This window comes from Dermacentor andersoni, chromosome 8 (assembly GCF_023375885.2).
Source record: "Dermacentor andersoni chromosome 8, qqDerAnde1_hic_scaffold, whole genome shotgun sequence".
Lineage (NCBI taxonomy): Eukaryota > Metazoa > Arthropoda > Arachnida > Ixodida > Ixodidae > Dermacentor > Dermacentor andersoni.
Window position 1 is genome coordinate 28,595,538 of NC_092821.1, and position 19,159 is coordinate 28,614,696.

The 19,159-nt window shown below is 49.0% G+C and overlaps 1 long non-coding RNA gene across 4 annotated transcripts in view; it reads right to left on the bottom strand.

The window, feature by feature from the left end:
- The window catches only part of LOC126526304 (uncharacterized), a 159,643-nt gene that overhangs the window by 42,130 nt on the left and 98,354 nt on the right, over positions 1 to 19,159 (bottom strand). For 2 of the 4 annotated variants that reach the window (XR_011896248.1, XR_011896249.1), the window contains exon 2: positions 18,864 to 19,015. The exons of the other annotated variants lie outside the window; for them this stretch is intronic. This is a non-coding gene — a long non-coding RNA (uncharacterized lncRNA). The remainder of the gene's footprint in view (positions 1 to 18,863; positions 19,016 to 19,159) is intronic. 4 annotated transcript variants of the gene reach the window in all.

The window sequence follows — 19,159 nt, forward strand, 5'->3', positions numbered from 1 at the left end:
GCATGTAAGACCATACACCCTTGACTCGCAAGAGGACAATGCCACCGACTTTGAGGATATCTGTGCCGTCGAAACGAAAGACGGAGGGGTGACATCCACTGTGTATATATCTACAGGCACACCCAAGTGTGATATCGAGAAGTTCATCATCATGGACTTTGCTGTAATGGCGCTAGCCGTGTGATCATCGTTGGGGATTTCAATGTGGACATTTCAAAACCAGATAAAACATATTGCACTCGATTTGTGCTAGAAGGATTTGCTTTGAAGTTCCACACCAATCCAAGTCACTCAACTACTCTACAACGGTCGTGTATATATTTAATTGGCCAAGATCATGTCTGAAGTTGCAACGGAACCAACTAGTGTATATTACACTGATCACAAGGCTTTCATTGCTACCATTACGAAATGAAAAAACTAAATACATGTGCCCTTGTCTAACCCTGTGTTATGTGCTACAGCATCACTGGTCATCCACGTTCACGGAGTGGAACGATTCCCCATTTTTTATTTATATACATATACTGTCAATGCCTCATGGGATTACAACAGGAAGGGCAAGTAGGAGTTCTGAATAACAAAGCGAATAGAAGGTAAGTGTATTACAAGTGTATTACAAGAATTATTCGGCTTGCCTAACGCATCAGAAATAAATATACCATCACATATTCCATGTACGGATATAACATGTGTTACCTAGCAGAATATTGTCACGTGGTCGTGACGTCGAAGAACACAGTAGCGAAACTGTGAAAGGCAAAAACTAGCTTTTATTGGGCGAACCTGTGCCCACAAAACAGGCTACACTTAAAGCACAACGAGAGCGGCGAACACAGTCGGCGATCGTCGTAAATCTGATCAGCGGGTCAAGCGCGTCGGCTTTTATAGAGCAGTCATCGAATGTTCCAGACTAATCGTTGGGACCCGCGTGCCTTCCACAGAGTTCTACACCATTCTCGTCAGGCGATGAAATCAGATAACACAAGGTTCGGCGACAATAGACCGCGGATAGAAGCATCGATAACTTTCCAGAAACTTCGGATACATGCAGGCACGTCCCGCGCTGTGTGATAGCATTTGTTAGGCGGCGAAGCGTGGTCGCCCGATAAAGATAAGTACACGTGTCAATACCCCCCTCTTAAAAAAGCATCGACCCGATGCTGCAACCAAACGAAAGTAATAAACAAAAGCACTCGTAGCAAAGAAAACAACAAAAATAACGAAGCTCATCAGCGTCCGTAAAAGGGTTTAAGGCGCACCACGTGGACCACTTCAGATCGTGCGCGGCGCCGCTGTGAATGCGAAATGCCGTCTGGCGCGACCTCATAGTCCAGAGCGCCAATACGTCGGATGACCTTGTAGGGTCCGAAATAGCGTCGCAGTAGCTTCTCACTGAGTCCTCGTCGGCGTATCGGGGTCCATACCCAAACACGGTCGCCGGGCTGGTACTCGACGAAGCGTCGCCGGAGGTTGTAGTGTCGGTTGTCGGTCCTCTGCTTGTTCTTGATCCGCAGGCGGGCGAGCTGGCGGGCTTCTTCGGCGCGCTGGAGATAGATAGCGACGTCAAGATTGTCCTCGTCAGTGACGTGGGGCAGCATGGCGTCGAACGTCGTCGTCGGGTTTCTGTCGTAGACCAGCTTAAATGGCGTGATCTGTGTTGTTTCTTGCACCGCCGTGTTGTAAGCGAATGTTACATACGGCAGGACCGCGTCCCACGTCTTGTGCTCAACGTCGACGTACATCGCTAGCATGTCGGCGAGGGTCTTATTCAGGCGCTCCGTGAGACCATTCGTTTGCGGATGGTAGGCAGTTGTCTTCCTGTGGCTTGTCTGGCTATATTGCAGAATGGCTTGGGTTAGCTCTGCTGTAAAAGCCGTTCCTCTGTCGGTGATGAGGACTTCTGGGGCGCCATGTCTCAGCAGAATGTTCTCGACGAAAAATTTCGCCACCTCGGCTGCGCTGCCTTTCGGTAGAGCTTTTGTTTCAGCGAAGCGGGTGAGATAGTCCGTCGCCACGACGATCCACTTATTCCCGGATGTTGACGTCGGAAACGGCCCCAACAAATCCATCCCAATCTGCTCGAATGGTCGACGAGGAGGTTCGATCGGCTGTAGTAACCCTGCTGGCCTTGTCGGTGGTGTCTTGCGTCGTTGACAGTCTCGGCATGTCTTGACGTAACGGGCGACGTCGGCGGTCAGATGCGGCCAGTAATACCTTTCATGTATCCTCGACAGCGTCCGGGAGAATCCGAGGTGCCCAGCAGTTGGATCGTCGTGTAAGGCGTGCAGTACTTCTGGACGCAGCGCCGACGGAACAACAAGAAGGTAGTTGGCGCGGACTGGTGAGAAGTTTTTCTTCACGAGTAGACTGTCTTGAAGCGTGAAGGAAGATAATCCACGCTTAAATGCCCTAGGGACAACGTCGGTGTGCCCTTCCAAATACTCGACAAGGGCTTTTAGCTCCGGGTCCCCTCGTTGTTGATCGGCGAAGTCTTCCGCGCTTATTATTCCAAGGCAGGCGTCGTCATCCTCGTTATCTTGCGGCGGCGGGTCAAAGGGGGCGCGTGATGGGCAATCGGCATCTGAGTGTTTTCGTCCGGACTTGTATGTTACAGTGATGTCGTATTCTTGTAGTCTGAGGCTCCACCGTGCCAGCCGTCCTGAAGGGTCCTTTAAGTTAGCTAGCCAACACAACGCGTGATGGTCGCTGACCACTTTGAATGGCCTGCCATATAGGTAGGGGCGAAATTTCGCTGTAGCCCAAACGATGGCGAGGCATTCCTTTTCCGTTGTGGAATAATTGCCTTCCGCTTTTGACAACGACCGGCTAGCGTAAGCTATCACGTGTTCATGTCCATCTTTTCTCTGGACTAGGACGGCACCGAGGCCTAGGCTACTGGCGTCAGTGTGGATTTCGGTATCGGCGTGCTCGTCGAAGCGCGCAAGTACGGGCGGCGACTGCATGTGTCGTTTGAGTTCTTCAAATGCGTCGGCCTGCGGCGTTTCCCACTTGAACTCGACGTCACATTTAGTTAGCTGTGTCAGCGGCTCAGCAATGTGTGAAAAGTCCTTGACAAATCGCCTGTAGTAGGCACACATGCCAAGAAATCTACGCACTGCCTTCTTGTCGGTGGGCTGCGGGAACTTTGCGATGGCAGCTGTCTTCTGCGGGTCGGGGCGGACTCCAGACTTGCTGATGACGTGGCCTAGGAACAGAAGCTCATCGTAGGCGAAGCGGCACTTTTCTGGCTTCAGAGTGAGGCCTGATGACTTGATGGCGTCGAGTACTGTTGCAAGCCGCCTAAGGTGATCGTCGAAATTTCCGGCGAAGACAACGACGTCATCCAAGTAAACGAGACAGGTCTGCCACTTCAATCCTACTAAAACCGTGTCCATCACGCGCTGGAACGTTGCAGGCGCCGAGCACAGTCCAAATGGCATAACCTTGAACTCGTAGAGGCCGTCTGGGGTGATGAAGGCGGTCTTTTCGCGATCTCTTTCGTCGACTTCTATTTGCCAATAGCCAGACTTGAGGTCCATCGACGAGAAGTATTTAGCGTTGCAGAGCCGATCCAATGCGTCGTCTATCCGTGGGAGGGGGTATACATCCTTCTTCGTGATCTTGTTCAGTCGACGATAATCGACACAGAAACGTAGGGTTCCGTCCTTTTTCTTTACCAGGACAACAGGGGATGCCCACGGGCTTTTCGACGGCTGGATGATGTCGTCACGCAGCATTTCCTCGACTTGTTCTCTTATAGCTTCACGTTCCCGCGTCGAAACTCGGTAAGGGCTCTGGCGTAGTGGTCGAGCGCACTCTTCGGTTATTATGCGATGCTTTGCGACTGGTGTTTGTCGAATCCTCGATGACGTCGAAAAACAGCCTTTGTATCGTCGAAGCAGACTTCTGAGCTGTTGCTGCTTAATCGCGGGGAGACTTGGATTTATGTCGAAGTCTGGCTCGGGAACTACGGTCGTCGGGGTAGATGCGACAGAATCCGAGAGGACAAACGCATCGCTGGTTTCCTGAATTTCCTCGATGTATGCGATCGTCGTGCCTTTGTTGATGTGCTTGAACTCCTGGCTGAAGTTTGTCAGCAACACCTTTGTGTTTCCTCCGTGCAGTCGAGCGATCCCTCTTGCGACGCAAATTTCACGGTCCAGCAGTAGACGTTGGTCGCCTTCGATGACGCCTTCTACGTCAGCGGGTGTTTCGGCGCCGACCAAAATAACAATGCTGGAGCGAGGCGGGATGCTCACTTGATCTTCGAGCACACTCAAGGCGTGGTGACTACGAGGGCTCTCCGGCGGTATCGCTTTATCTTCCGACAGCGTTATTGACTGTGACTTCAGGTCGATGATTGCGCCGTGTTGGTTTAGGAAGTCCATACCGAGAATGACGTCTCGTGAACACTGTTGGAGGATAACGAAAGTGGCAGGGTAAGTCCGGTCATGAATGGTTATTCTTGCCGTGCAGATTCCAGTTGGCGTGATGAGGTGTCCTCCAGCGGTGCGAATTTGAGGGCCTTCCCATGCAGTCTTAACCGTCTTCAACTGGGCGGCGATGTGTCCACTCATGACGGAGTAATCAGCCCCTGTGTCCACTAAGGCGGTAACTGCGTGGCCGTCGAGAAGCACGTCGAGGTCGGTGGTTCTTTGTCTGGCGTTGCAGTTGGGTCTTGGCGTCGGATCACGGCTGCGTCGTGTTGAACTGAAGCTTGAACGTCGCGTCGTCAAGTCGTCTTTCGTCGGTGTAGTCTTGGCTTCCTGACTTCGTCGGGGTGGCGGCGTGTCGTCATTAGGTCGTCGAGATGGTTGCTTCGTCGTCTTCGTCGGCGGCGGAGGATCTTCGTCAGTTCGACGAACAGCAACCGCACCTCCATCGGTTGCTGCTTTTAGTTTTCCGGATATGGGCTGACGGACCGGCCGCGGGCTGGGCCAGTGTATGGTCGGCGCTGCGGCGACAGGTAGCGGCTTGGTGACGGCGAACGGGAAGCTCGTCGAGGGCGCCACTGAGTGGCGGCGAGGTAGTCGGCGATATCGCGAGGTCGTTCGCCAATCTGTGGCCGCGGCGCGTTAACGGCGAAACCTCGCAGTCCCATCTCCCGGTATGGGCATCGGCGGTACACATGGCCGGCTTCCCCGCAGTGGTAGCAGAGCGGGCGGTGGTCAGGAGCGCGCCAAACGTCTGTCTTCCTCGGGTAGCTGCGCTGGGCGACGGGTGGTCGTGCTGGCGCTGGCGGCGGCGGACGACGGAACTGCGGCGTGACAGGGCCCTGGCGCGGTCGCGTAGGGGGACCTTGACGGCGTGCGACGGCGGCGTAGGTCATCGCTTGCGGCTCAGGCTGGGGCGATACAGGGGCTACTCCAAGTTGTTGTTGGAGCTCCTCACGGACGGCGTCGGCAATCGAAGCCACTTGAGGCTGTGATGGTGGGAACAGCTTTTGTAGCTCCTCCCGCACGACCGCTCGGATAGTCTCGCGCAGGTCGTCGGTGGCCAGTGACTGAACTCCGGCGTAGTTTGTCGAGTTTGTGCGGCGGTCGAATTGCCGGTTTCGCATTTCGAGTGTCTTCTCGATGCTGATGGCCTCGCGAAGAAACTCGCCGACGGTCTTCGGTGGGCTTCGTACCATTCCGGCAAAAAGTTCCTCCTTCACACCACGCATCAGCAGGCGGACTTTCTTCTCCTCGGGCATGTCAGGGTCGGCGTGGCGGAAGAGACGGCTCATTTCTTCCGTGTAGATTGCGGTCGTCTCATTAGGTAGCTGCACCCGGGTTTCTAATAGCGCTTGGGCTCGTTCTCGGCGTACGACGCTTGCGAATGTTTGCAGGAAGCCGCTTCGGAAAAGTTCCCAGGTCGTTAAGGTGGCTTCTCGGTTCTCGAACCACGTCCTGGCCGCGTCTTCCAAAGCGAAGAAGACATATCGCAGTTTGTCGTCGCTGTTCCAGTTGTTAAAGGTAGCGACTCTCTCGTACGTCTCAAGCCAGCTTTCCGGGTCCTCGAAAGTTGAACCGCGGAACGTCGGAGGCTCCCTGGGCTGCTGCAGCACGACGGGTGACGCTGGGGCTGCCATTGGGGTGGACGTGGTGGCCATCTTCCTAGTCGTATCAGGCAAAAGTCCGTGCTCCGGGGGCAGTCCTTGCAGCCTGCGGCTACCTCGCTGGTTCTTGGCGACGTTGGTGTCTTCCGAGTGAGGGCTTGGGTCACGGCTTTGTGGGGGCGTCCGGTACATGAACGCAAAGCAGGGGGGGGACACTCCCCGGTTCCGGTGGCAAAGAAAATTGGCGCCATCTCTGTAATGGGCGACGCAAAAATCCGTTTCCCTTGCATGGCCTCGTAGATCGTCGCGCGCACGCGCGCCGATCCAGGTGGCCAAGCCCTTCCCCCCGCTCAACTCCTCTCCCTACGCCCTCTCTCGTGATACCCTCTCAACTCCCTCACTTTCGACTGTCTACGCGCCCGCGCCGCCGTGCCATCTCCGCCGGCCCGGCTGCGGCTTAGTCCGCTACGTAACGCTTTATTTTTGTTATCGACTGTCATCGAGATGCGTGCGCTGCTGTGCGTTGACCGACGTGGCTAGTTTCTTCAGTTCTGTGGTCCTCGATAGCTGTGTGCTTGTGCTCCGCGATGTTTCACCCGTTTTACGACTCGTACCGCTCGTGCATCGTGCAGTGGTGCACAAATACCTCAAGAACAAGTCCTGCAAGGTTGTTCCGGGTGCCTAAAGACAACAGGTGAGCGCTCAGACCCAAGGACATCAGAAGGCGCATGTACACGAACACAGCCCTGTCCATTTGTGTACTCCATGAGGCTCCGGACGTCGTTGCGCCTTGATTGTGCTACACTAACCTCTTCCCGGTAGAGAAAGCTGACAAATAGATGTTCCTCCTCATTGTCACCTGGTCTGTGACTTGTGTTTTTCTGTGCCAAGTCTCATTCTGCAACTTCAGTAACTTGCCCAGCTTTCCATACCGCCCTCCGTGCTTTTTCTGTGTATCACGTTCTACAAACCAACTAACAGCTGATAAATTACTGTTAGTGTTTGTGTACTATCTCAGTAACCCCCGATGGGAAAACCGCGCGAACAACCTTCATGTGTAGGCATGATACGCTTTTCTTTCCTCTGGAAAGCATGAGCATTGCAAGTTCCCTACATGCAGATTTTTGCAGTTCGTGTTTATTATACAAGGGAGAGCCCAGTAGGTACGACTTAGTGCCTTAAGTGGCGTAATTTTATTGCTAAGCATTGCATTCGGGTAGAAAGAAAAGGCGTGTTGGCTTTTTTACCTGGTCTTTGATTGAGGAATAAGCCTTTCTGCGAATGTTTTCTGTGTGCTGCTGCAAAAGCCGACTATCTTCTGTTCCCCTTGCCACCGTTACTCAAGTTGTGGCCAAGTGCAAAATAATGTGATAATGTGTGTTTCAGTTTTTAGTACAATGTTATTTTTTTCTGCCATGTTTTTTTCAATTTGTTCAGCAGTAATGAACATGTCAAGCATTTCATATACTTTCGTGCAGATTTATAAGTAAGTTTTCTTTTGGTATGGCTCTCAATCAAACAATGTTAGCATTTTATTCTATCTTTCAGGTATTTTGCGTGTCATTGTTTTTGCCATTACTAGTGAGTTTTCCCTTTTTATAGTTGTCATGGCTATGTCATACACGTCGTCCAATTTTGTGCAATATCTTAGTGCACATATCAGGAGCTCGTCTACATTGAGGTCTTGAGGACGTTATATAAAAATCTTGTTTTTATATGTGTGTACATGAAATGGCCTTCGGGTTTTCTAGCACTTTCTTTTGTTATTTCACCATCTGTGAACTTTTGTCTTTAGTACTCTTGTATATGTCATGCACCTCTCACTTTTGCTCATTTTTTGAGCGTGTATCACACCACGTTGTAAGAAAAATCTCTTTTCGGAAGCGAAGTCAATAAAGCGAGACTAAACATCTGTTGTGTTGGAAGTGGAATTTTTTTTATGTCCCGGCACATGCTGGTGTAATATAAGTATGGGCAAGACTGCGTGCGTGCCAACGCATAGCCCTCGGCGCTCCACGCGCCAGCTCGCAAGCAATGCCAATGCGCGGCGTAACGCGCGCATTGCTTGCGAGCTGGCGCGTGCCGCGCGGTAACAAGCGCGCTATAAAAAAGAAGAAAAAACGCGCCGCTTACGGGTAAAAACAAAAAAAAGTGAGCGGCGCGCGCGGCATGTGGGAAAGGAGGAAAGGGCGTGGAGCGGGTCGGCATAATAAAAACAAAAAGGAAAGAAAAACGTTTGGGAGAGGAGGTGCCGCGCGGCTGCTGTTGCTGTTGCCATGACAACGTAAATAATCATGTGCGCCGCCATTTTGCTTAATGCGTCGCCCATTGGTTAGGGCCGTAACTGAAGGGAACCTTGGCGCTTGCGTCGAAAGAGCGTCTGCTCGAAAACGGCCAATAGGATGTATACGGAGTGTCCCCCCCCTGCGCAAAGCACCTCCACCAGATGTCACGTGGTCGTGACGTCGCAAAACACAGTAGCGAAACTGTGAAAGGCAAAAACTAGCTTTTATTGGGCGAACCTGTGCTCACAAAACAGGCTACACTTAAAGCACAACGAGAGCGGCGAACACAGTCGGCGATCGTCGTAAATCTGATCAGCGGGTCAAGCGCGTCGGCTTTTATAGAGCAGTCATCGAATGTCCAAGACTAATCGTTGGGACCCGCGTGCCTTCCACAGAGTTCTACACCATTCTCGTCAGGCGATGAAATCAGATAACACAAGGTTCGGCGACAATAGACCGCGGATAGAAGCATCGATAACTTTCCAGAAACTTCGGATACATGCAGGCACGTCCCGCGCTGTGTGATAGCATTTGTTAGGCGGCGAAGCGTGGTCGCCCGATAAAGATAAGTACACGTGTCAATATTACGAGGAAGGAAAGATGAAACCAATTCAAGAAAAATTTCTTAACCATATGGGACAAAAAGAAAAAAGAAAAACTTGAAAGAGCGTAGGTTTGGGCATGTCGGTAATCCATAACTGTTAGGTTTTCAGCGCACGAAAAGGGGAGGAGGACACAGCGCTATGTTGCTATGTCGCTATGTTAGCGCTGTGTCCGCGTCGTACCTCAGTCTTGTCCCGTTTTGTGCGCTAAAAACCTAAAAAAAAGAAGTGATAAGCAGGATAAACAGAATGCACTCGTGCATTTGATGCATTCTACGAAGCTAATTGTCAGTATCAAAACACTTATCGACAGAAATGGTGTGCTTTTCAGACGCTAGAATATCGAGATAAAAAGGAATAGAAATAATAGTAACCTAGAAAGTGTGCAATATTATGTAGGTTCCGGGCATTTACCAGGGGTATAACTAAAATTAAACAATAAGAATTAAGCCTCAATAGAGAAAACAAGAGAAAGTAATGGCATACCAAGATCAGTAAGAAAGCAGAGAAAGTAAATCAAAGCTGTAAGCCGAGCAGAGTTGTTTTAATAGGACTAAGAAATGTATTTAATGAGCAGCTGAGCCACTAATAGAGTAGCTCAGGTTATTACACTCTCTTATCGCCAAAGGAACGAATAAATTCTTAAAGCAGTCTGTACAAAAATAATGCTCATTGAGGGCTTAGGCGTGTGTTTGGCATCTGGGCCGTGCTTCTGTTCTGGAGATATATCTGGAAGTATGTGTTAAGCTGGTTGTGTACAAACTAGTACACAACCTCAGTACGCTCTAGTACAGCACGGTCGTATAAAGTTATGATTGAGGCTTTCTTACGCTGGGCGGTAGGCGAGTCTGTCAATTTATGTTTCTTGTATATTTAGGTTAGTGATTTTCTTTGAACACCTTCTAGTTTGTTATTTGATAACAGAAAGTAAAACTGTGCCCGTTGGTTGATCCTCGCTGTAAAATAGCAAAGCGAAAGGCAGCACAAGACAAAAAAGTACACAGGTTGGCGCGTGTCCTGTGATGCCCGCGGTCTTGTGCGCGTGTCCGCGGTCTTGTAGTTTCGTTCATTTTTCGTTACTTTTACTATGGCAATTATTTGCCGAGTGTGTGGGAACCAGACATTTGCTTACTTGAGGACTGACCTGAAGAAAGTGTTGCAAGCTAGAATTTTTCTATCGGGTGGTGCTAGTCGGAGGTACGTTGCAAGAAAGAAAAATCTTTCATCGCAGTGTTTTTTACGTTGTTGACATGGGAGTTCCATCTGAAGTCGTGTGTTAATGTTGATCGGAGATGGTATGGTATGGTGTGAAGAACTTTATTTAGGTCCTGAGTGATCAGTCTGGGACTGATGCGGGCCGCTCCCACGTCGGGACAAAGAGACCGAGCACCTCTGCCGTCACACCGGCCCTCGGTGTTCTTGAACTGGTACCACTGGTGCATCATTAACGGTTTACAAGAAGCTCGAGCTACTTTCTTTGTAGTGGATTATAGAAAAACAGATTTTGTACTATTGATAATCACCTGCCAGTCGGCGGACCAGGTAGATGATGCTTTTAAGTCGTTTATTCTCATGGTACATCATGCGGATTACATTTTGGTAAAAATGCAGTCGTCTTCAAACAGACTAATGTATTATGTAATTTTTGTGGGTAAATCATTATCATAATTAGAAATAAAACTGGAGACAGAACGTTTCCTTGGGTTTTCCCGATCTTAAGTAGGTTGTCCGGGCAGTATGTACGTTCACTTCCACCAATTGGATACGCTTAGTAGGGCAGTCGCCCATTCAGTCAACTGTGGAGGACCATTTACCTAACGTAACCTCAAGTTTCCATATGAGAACTCTGTGTTATAACCGATTGAAGGCTTTCAAGAAATAGAGTAGGATGAGGTATGTTTCTCTCGGTGGACGGATACTGAATGATATGTATGAATACGACTATCGCACATGTACAAGTTGAGGTACAGCACCTCGCATGGAATGAGGTTACAGTTTCTTGTGCATGTGATCTCAATAATGCCACACATTTGATGTCTGAATTGAAGTATGCTGGGAGAACTTGCAACTTACTGGTTGTAAGAATACTGGTGCACTAAAAATGCCCCGTCTGAATTCCTAGCGATGTTGTCAGTGTTATGACGTCAGGGGCATTAAAAACCCGTTGTCATCCGTAGGAGAAGTTGGCAAATAGCTCTAGAAGTCACAGAGCCAGACAAAAAAATTCATGCTATGCAACGGCCTTGTAAATAAATTTCCTCTGTGCTTGTCTCACAACTGTCTTATTGTTCGAGTCCTATGCTGTCTGTACTATCCCTACTATATAGGACAACTATCCTATATTGCCCTCTTGTCAGCGTTCAGCGGACCGTTTGGACTGGCAGCTGTCTCCTGCAGATAAGGCCGGACATTAAACTCCCTGATCGCATGGCTGATGAACAGTATAAATTTATTAAAGGGAAGCTGAAACGGTTTTCAAATTCCATAAATTGCTGGGGCTGGGAAGAACAGACCTATTAATTTACGGTTCTGAAATTTTTTTCTTCGTTTTGTTAATATAAGGGGCGGAAATCGCTTTCTAAATCCTCCCCGCGGTCACGCCCCCTTCGCTTCCCGGAGCGCCGGGTGAGGAGGCAGCCGGAGGAGAGAACCGTCGAGAGTGACGTCATTCTCGGGGACCGTGCCGCCGGACCTGCGTGCTGGCATGTACTGGCGTGTTTCTTTCCGTCCTGCGCTTTACTAACCGACGCTACGAGAGATCTGCCGCCGCTGACGTTTGTTTATTTTTGCGATTTTCGTGAACTGTGCTTCCTTCCTGTGCTGCGCGAGTGCCTACAGCCAAGGGCGCCCAACATGCCCTCGTTCTGTGCAGCATTCGGCTGTGCGAACACAGGCGGGCGAGACGACGTGGTGCTTCACATGTTCCCGAAGGACAAGAAGCTTGCAGCGCATTGGGTCCGTGCGATGAGGAGATAGAATTTCGTGCCGACGAAATCAACTGTGCTGTGCTCGGAGCATTTCCGTGACAGTGGTTATCATCGGAGCTTGACAACGATGCGGGCAATCGGTATTCCAAATAAATCGGCGCGACTGAAGCCCGGCGTTGTTCCGTCTATATTCTCCCACAATATAAACACCTCGCCACCTCCAAGAGCGGCCTTCGCCAAAAGGAGAAAGCGTGAAGTGAGGATTTTAATGTGCACACGGGCAATTTTTTAACAGATGATCACCTGAGTGTCGAACAAACGGCCTTACAGCGGCATATGACGAAGCGAGGTGGAGGCACAGCCGGGAATATGCACATGCGTGCAAAGTGCTTGGCTTTTTCATCCTGTTTTTCCGCTCCGCTTTGTCACGAAACACTGTACTACGGCTGTTTGTTCGGCGCTGTTTTGATACGCTGAAATAACTGGCCGGGGGTACGCTTGCGCATTCAGTGATATTTGTTATTCGTCCTACCACGCGGTGCCCGCAGCTTTAGCTAGATGTTCAGCTTTTGTTTTCAAATCGCACGACATGAGGCGTTACGGCAATATTTTCACGCTCGCGTTAGAGTAGTTGAATTCGGCGTGTAAAAACTTCGTTCCGTACATTTCGCACTCATAGCTTGCTACCAGCAGCGAAATGCCGCAAAAACGAGCGTCGGCACAGCCGTGCCCGTGGCAAGGCGAACGGGCTCAAATAATGAAGTAACGTTGTGAGGTATTGAACTTGTCAGCGTTCGACGTGGTCTAGCCCAATACAGGCATCGTTTCTGGACAATAAATGTTTTCTTGCACTTGTTCTTAGACAACTAGCTATCCATTACGCATGGCAAAATTATTTGAAAGTAATTATATTACATTACTCATTACTTTCTTATTACGTTCAATTACCGCTTTCAAAAAAGTAATGGTATTACTTTACGATTGCTTACAAAAAGTTTTCATGCATACAAGAAGCAAAAAGCGAAGTGTAAAGGAACGCAAACCTTTCCTCAAGGTAACATACACTTGCCAACATTTTGTGGCACAGGAAGCTGTTGTTTACCACACGGCGGTGCTAAAACTGCCTAATATATGTATGCCAATACTAGCATGCAGCACGCATACCGTTTCTTGATCGAGCCACAATCGCAAAGTCGTCGAACCATAGTATGAATATTGCACATATAATCCCCCTGGCCATCTCTGGATGTGTATGATAAGCCACTTCCATGACTGTACCTCGCAGCACTGTATGTGCGCGCTTTGAAACGCGGCACTTATGTTCGCGATCGTGTATCAACACGCAAAAAACTACGGAACTTTAGACAAGCAGCGGCAGGTTGCTTGACATCGCGGAACTGCACCCGTGTTTACAATCTAATGAGAAGTTAGTGCTTCGGAAATCTTCCAGCAGCAAGTTCCCAGTGACACTTCAGCTCGTTTTTTTTCTCCTGTCATTGGAACGTGCAGCTACATAAAAGAAACATACGTACGAGCTAAGATTTACAACGCGCGAGAAGGTACACATATCGCTCTCGCTGTTGGCATACTCAACGTCGTCGTTGCCGCGATCGTTTTTTGTATCGGCTGTCGGTTCGAACATGTACGGCGAAAATACAAGCTGCCCGAAACAACTGTGAAGCCAGAACAGAACAGCGTGCTACGCTCTGAAACGGCGGCGCCGACCGGCGATCCCCGTGAATGACGTCACAGTGGTCCCGACCAATCACGGGCAACAGCGGCGTTCGCGCGATGCCCTGAGGCGGTGGTGAGCATTTTCTTGCAAAAAACAGCCGCTTGCGTTTGTTTCTGCTATTTTTAAACGTGATATACGTGTTCAATGGACTAAAACTGTAGAATGCCGGAGGGAACACATTTTTTTTTGAAAGTGTTTCAGCTTCCCTTTAATGAAGCGGCACTTTTGCGGCTTCACAGGGAGCTCGCATGCCTTCATGGCCTCTGGTATTAACCCAAACCACCTTAGGCGATCGTAAATGTTTGATGCAAAGAGGGCGACGTCATCCAGGTAGTCCAAAAAGGTCTGCAATTTCAGGCTTGTGAATTTCATGTCCATTACGCGCTGGCATCTGGAATGTTGCGAGTGGCGAGTTCGGCAAGACCTTGAAATAAAAGAGGCTGCACTGCTTCATAAAGGCGCCCTTCTTCCAATGAACCTTGCCAACTCTGTTGGGCAGTAGAAAGTTTTGACAACCTTCAACAAACAAAAGTCAGTTTCGCCCAAACAGCGAAGCATCGATTACGGTAGCAAATTATTGGACAGCGATACGAAGTAAGAATAGTAGATTTATCGGCCGCATGATCTTGTAAGCACAGGCGTCACGATTAAATTAAGGAGCATGGTGTCACGCACTCACAACAAAGATGGACATATTTCATTCGATGACAACGGCGACAGCGACGACATTCGTTGTCAAAACGCTCGACTGAGGAAGTGCGGCAGCAGCAGCAACCGAATTGGCCTTCGTGCTGCATCTCGCATCAACGTGAACTAAGCCGCGAAAGCACAGCTCGCGGTTGACTGTTCCCCCGTCGCAGATAGCTTTCAATATATAGTGGCCCGGGCGGTCGCGCGCGCCCGCCCGCAGTACAACATGCCTTCCCACCCTACCCTCTCCCCTGAGCCTAGCGCGCGATGGAAGGCGGCGCGCTTCCTCCTCGCTTTTCTGCGTTGCGTGCGCGAGAGTCACGATTGCTGCCTCATCCTCGCACGCTTTCACTCGCACATACAGCGTACGGCGCATGATGACGATTTTATCGCCCCTGAACTTTATTCGAAACCTTACGGCGACGGCAACGGCAACGGCATAACGCGCCTGGAGTGTTCATATAGTTGCGATCGCAATAAAACACTTTTGCTTACATGGCCAGCTTTGCTTGTCATCTATCTGCAGCAAGTGTTATACGTCCTTCTTTGTAACTATGATCAGACGACAATATTCTAGGCATGAACGCAGAGTTTCAACTTCTTCTTCACTGAAGCTGCAGGAGAAGCGCAAAGAGGTTTGGTCGGCTAGATCAATTTTATCGTCCAGCATTCGACCTTGATGATCTTTTGTGTCCTCTCGTTATCGCGAGAAGCCTTGCTACGGGCTTTAATCGAGTAGTCGAGCGCATTCATAAGTTATTAGACAATATTTATCTATTAATGGTAGTCTCTTCGAATAAACCGAAAAGCCGTCTTTGTAGTCCGCTACGAGAATTCGGACCTGTTCCTGTGTATGCACGGGGAGACTTTGATAGATGTCGAAAGCTTGTTAGGAAAGTAAAGCCACTAAAATGTCTCTAGCAGCAGCTAAATAGTCAAATGTGTTTTTGGATTGCACAATTTATTAAGGCGAAAGCCTTAGGCGTTTATGTTGGCGATACCCTTCGCGAAACTGCGACGTGAGGAAAGATGGCCGACGCCGTAAAGAGGCACATGTCAAAAAATGCTCAGATTGACGCCACTTTTCTCAGGGAATTTCCTGTAAAGAAAGTCAATTAGTGGCTTTGCAAAAAAATTTGGCAAGGTCTGGGTGCCAATCGAACCCGGACCTACGGGGTGCAAGACGAGCAGGCTTCTCTGAGGCCGCGACTGCTCTACGGTTATGGCTTACTAAAGGTGTGCCCACTGCGTGCCCGACCGCACGAGTCATGTCATAGCCATCTCGCTGACTAGCTTGTGCGTCATTGGGCGGAGCGCGTGACGGGGCGGAGGAGGCGCCGCCCCGTCATGAGTCTATAAAATGAGCGCGTTGAGGACTTTCCAAGGGCTAGCAACGGTACAACGCTTTCGCATTCTCACACGTAAGCAGTCTTGAGTGTCTGATGAATTTTAAGTTTAGTGATTGCTTTCGCACCAGGTGTTGTTGGGCAGAAAAGCGGGTGCGCGCTTTGCGCATTGACGTCACAGTCGGACCGGCGGCGGCGGCGGTTGTCGGCGCCGAGTGATGAAGGAGCCTGCACGCTGTTGCGGCCTACGAGGATGGCCGCCAAAGTGCGCCTTTGTGGAAGAAGTGCGTGCCGCGGCGCCTTAGTGAGGAGGTCGTCTTAGTGCCGCACCTGTGCTTCCCGTTGCGGCTTATGTCTTCCAAGAAATCTGGCACCGATTGCACAACCTAATACATTACTACTATATCTTACAAAGAAGTCTAACCCCGATCGCATAACTTCATGTGTTACCAAATGTGCAGCAGGCTGTCACCTTCTTGTGTTACAAGAGCGTAACAGCTGCCGAGCCTTTAATTGTATGTGATCGCCTTGCCCTGGTTAAGACATTTGTATACGTGGCTTAAGTTTATGTATATGAACTTGGCTTTCCGTCCATGGAATCGAGCCATTGCTATTGCGATGCAAATTTCGCTGTTGAGCAGCAAACATTGGTCGCCTTGTGCGACAACTTCAACATTGCAAGTGTTTCGCTGCCGATGGAAATGATAACACTGCAAAGAGGTGGAATTATGACTTTTTCTCCGATCCCATTCATGGTCAGGTAAACCAAAGCCTCATCTGGAAGTATTACTTGGTTGAAAACGTTCATAGGCGGAAATAAGACACGGACTAAGAATAGACATGGACAAACACGCGCTCGCAATTGATTTATTTACCAATGTTCCACTACCTACAACAGGGTAAGGGCACAACAGTGCGACGCCTCTTTAAGGGGTGTACGGTAGCACGATTAAAAGACGGAACAAAAGAAGACACACAGGGACACACACAGCGCTAACTTCCAACTAGCAGCTGTTTTACTTGCGAGCTCCTCAGTATGGACAAGTCGCAATTTTTAGAACTGCATCACACGCTTCTTACGAATCAAGTATATTGCTTGTACTGTCTCTGTCACGGAAATCATGGAAATAAATTGTGCCGTTTACCTTTTCTCATTCGAAAACTTTAAAGAGAACGATTTTTCTTCCGTGTTTAGAGCTGGCACGAACTTGGTCATGTCATCATGCCATTCAAAAGATCTTTACTTTGTAGGTTTGTAGCCTTCTTTCTCCGGGCTTCTCAACTCCACTGCTGGCTTGGGTAATGGAATTGTTGTTAAAGAAATTCCATCGAGAGCCACGCACTACATCGGCCCAAAGGGAAAATGAAAGAAAATGCCCCCTATGTTCCTTCCGTATATCTACAGAGTGCCCATTCGTTGAAAAATCTTGCGCCATCAAAATACGATATAGCCGCAGTGTTTTCATATCCATCTTTCCTGGACATATATGTGTAGTTAACATGGATGGCAAACGTGGCAAATTCACCGTAAACTTTTCAACCTTTCTGCATTGACGTACTGATAACGTCAACCAAGCGAAAATACAAGAGTTATAAGTTATCCCCGCGCACTGACCTTGACAACAAAGCGCCAGCGACATATTTTCTCGGCGCCTTATTTTTGGAAGATGCCCGACAATTCCGATGGCCTCGCGGCACCACCGCGTCCCCATAGATTCAACCTATCAGAACGTCTGAAATTTCTGAAGCAACAACCCTTTCCCGTCCGATTTTCTGCACTTTTTTGGCGTGAGCGCAGGTCTGAAACGGCATTAATCAAAGCCACCACAGCCGTCATTTTGAATACTTCGGCGCCTCGAACCGGCGCTATCGCACGCAGATCTGCTGGCAGCTGTAGCCACCCCCGCAGCAACGCTAGACCTAGCTGCTTCGACGTTCGCTATTAAGCTTCTTGATGTTTGGTGCTGTGATTCGTCATTAAAGAAATTTGCTGCTGTCAGCAATAGCACCGGCTCCGCCTCGGAACGCGTCGGAAAGCGCGACGCGTTGCATAATGCCGGTTCCCGAAAGTCAACCTTGCTTCAGTACAACCAGGTTACGAGGTGAAGCATACGTGAAATATTGCGGTGAACCTTAAGCGTGGCTTCCGAAGAGGCAATTGTCGCGGGAAACAGTATGTATTCCTTAATTATACACGCGTGTATCCGCCGTGTGCTGTCACAGTAGGAGCACCGATATACCTAAAGTGTACGGGCAGGCCTTCAGAGCTTTTTCGAATGTGCCTGCGGCGAGTTTAGCCCTTAAAAGCAGTAAAAGACACGCATTAATTTTTTCCCCACTGCTTGATTTTTAGGACGTTTTCGCGGCCCCTAGGGAGTCCGAAAAATCCGACGTTGACTATACAACTGACCAACAGAATGCTTCAAATGGTCAGTGGGGCGAACGCGCGGCGGAAGGAGGACGAGAACAGAAAGGACCGACGCATTGAGGAATGAACGGAAAAGGAAGCGTGCCGCTGTTTCTTTAAAGAAGCTTGAGCTCAAATAACAAAGTGTTGGCTGATGCCAAGATGCAGGAGTCTATAACACAAACAAAAATAAACTCTCTGAAGCAGTGAATCGCAGCACTGAGACGTGCACAGGCTGAGAGTATTCCAGGACAGTTCAGGTCGACTTTCCAGCTGCTGAGAGAGAATCTCACTTGGGACAAAGTTCGGATCTCACACCATAGGCGGAAATGTGTATGTATGTGTATGCATCTCTTTTAATTTGTATTTGAAAATGTTCGACAATAAGTTTTACCTTTTTCGAAAATATATATTTTTCACTGTGCATGTTACTAACCCCTTCCTTCTGTTTTCTTTTTAAAACAAATAAACACTACTCCTTACTATTCAAACAGGATTAGGTCGTTTTTTTAACATGCTTACTAGAGAGTGGCACCATAGGGCGACATAGTATCAGCCCCTCTTGACATGAAACGAAGTTCTGGGTCACTCAGGGAATCTGGCAAAGGCATTCAGGGTAAACCTGGAAAACTCAGGGAATTTGGAAACGTGAACTTGGTAGACACCCTGCTTCGCGCCTTTCTGTTTGTTCTATAAAACCAAAGATTAATGACCCTACTTGATAAAAAGAAAATATAGCATTCATCAGTAAAAGAATACAGATGATATCTGAATGAAAACGTACTTTACAATAATGAGTGTACCGGTGTATGTAGTGTATTTACTCACATTTTGCCGGAACATTTATAGTATTCGAGGAATTTGTAATTCAGACGATCAAGGCTCAATTTCACATAGTGCTGGCATTTGTGTACGCAAGCGCAATGATGGACTCTCAAACTCCGTGTGCGGGTCCAGATCCTTTCGGTGGTATTCAGCGCCTGGAAAAATGTTAGATATACCGTGCAGATTGTCCCTTTAGTAATATTCGGCTGACTATATTCAGGACTGTAAAGGCTAATAAAAATGCGAATATCACCTGAGTAACAAGTTCGGAGGTTAGTTTTTTAAGATCGTTCGCAGAA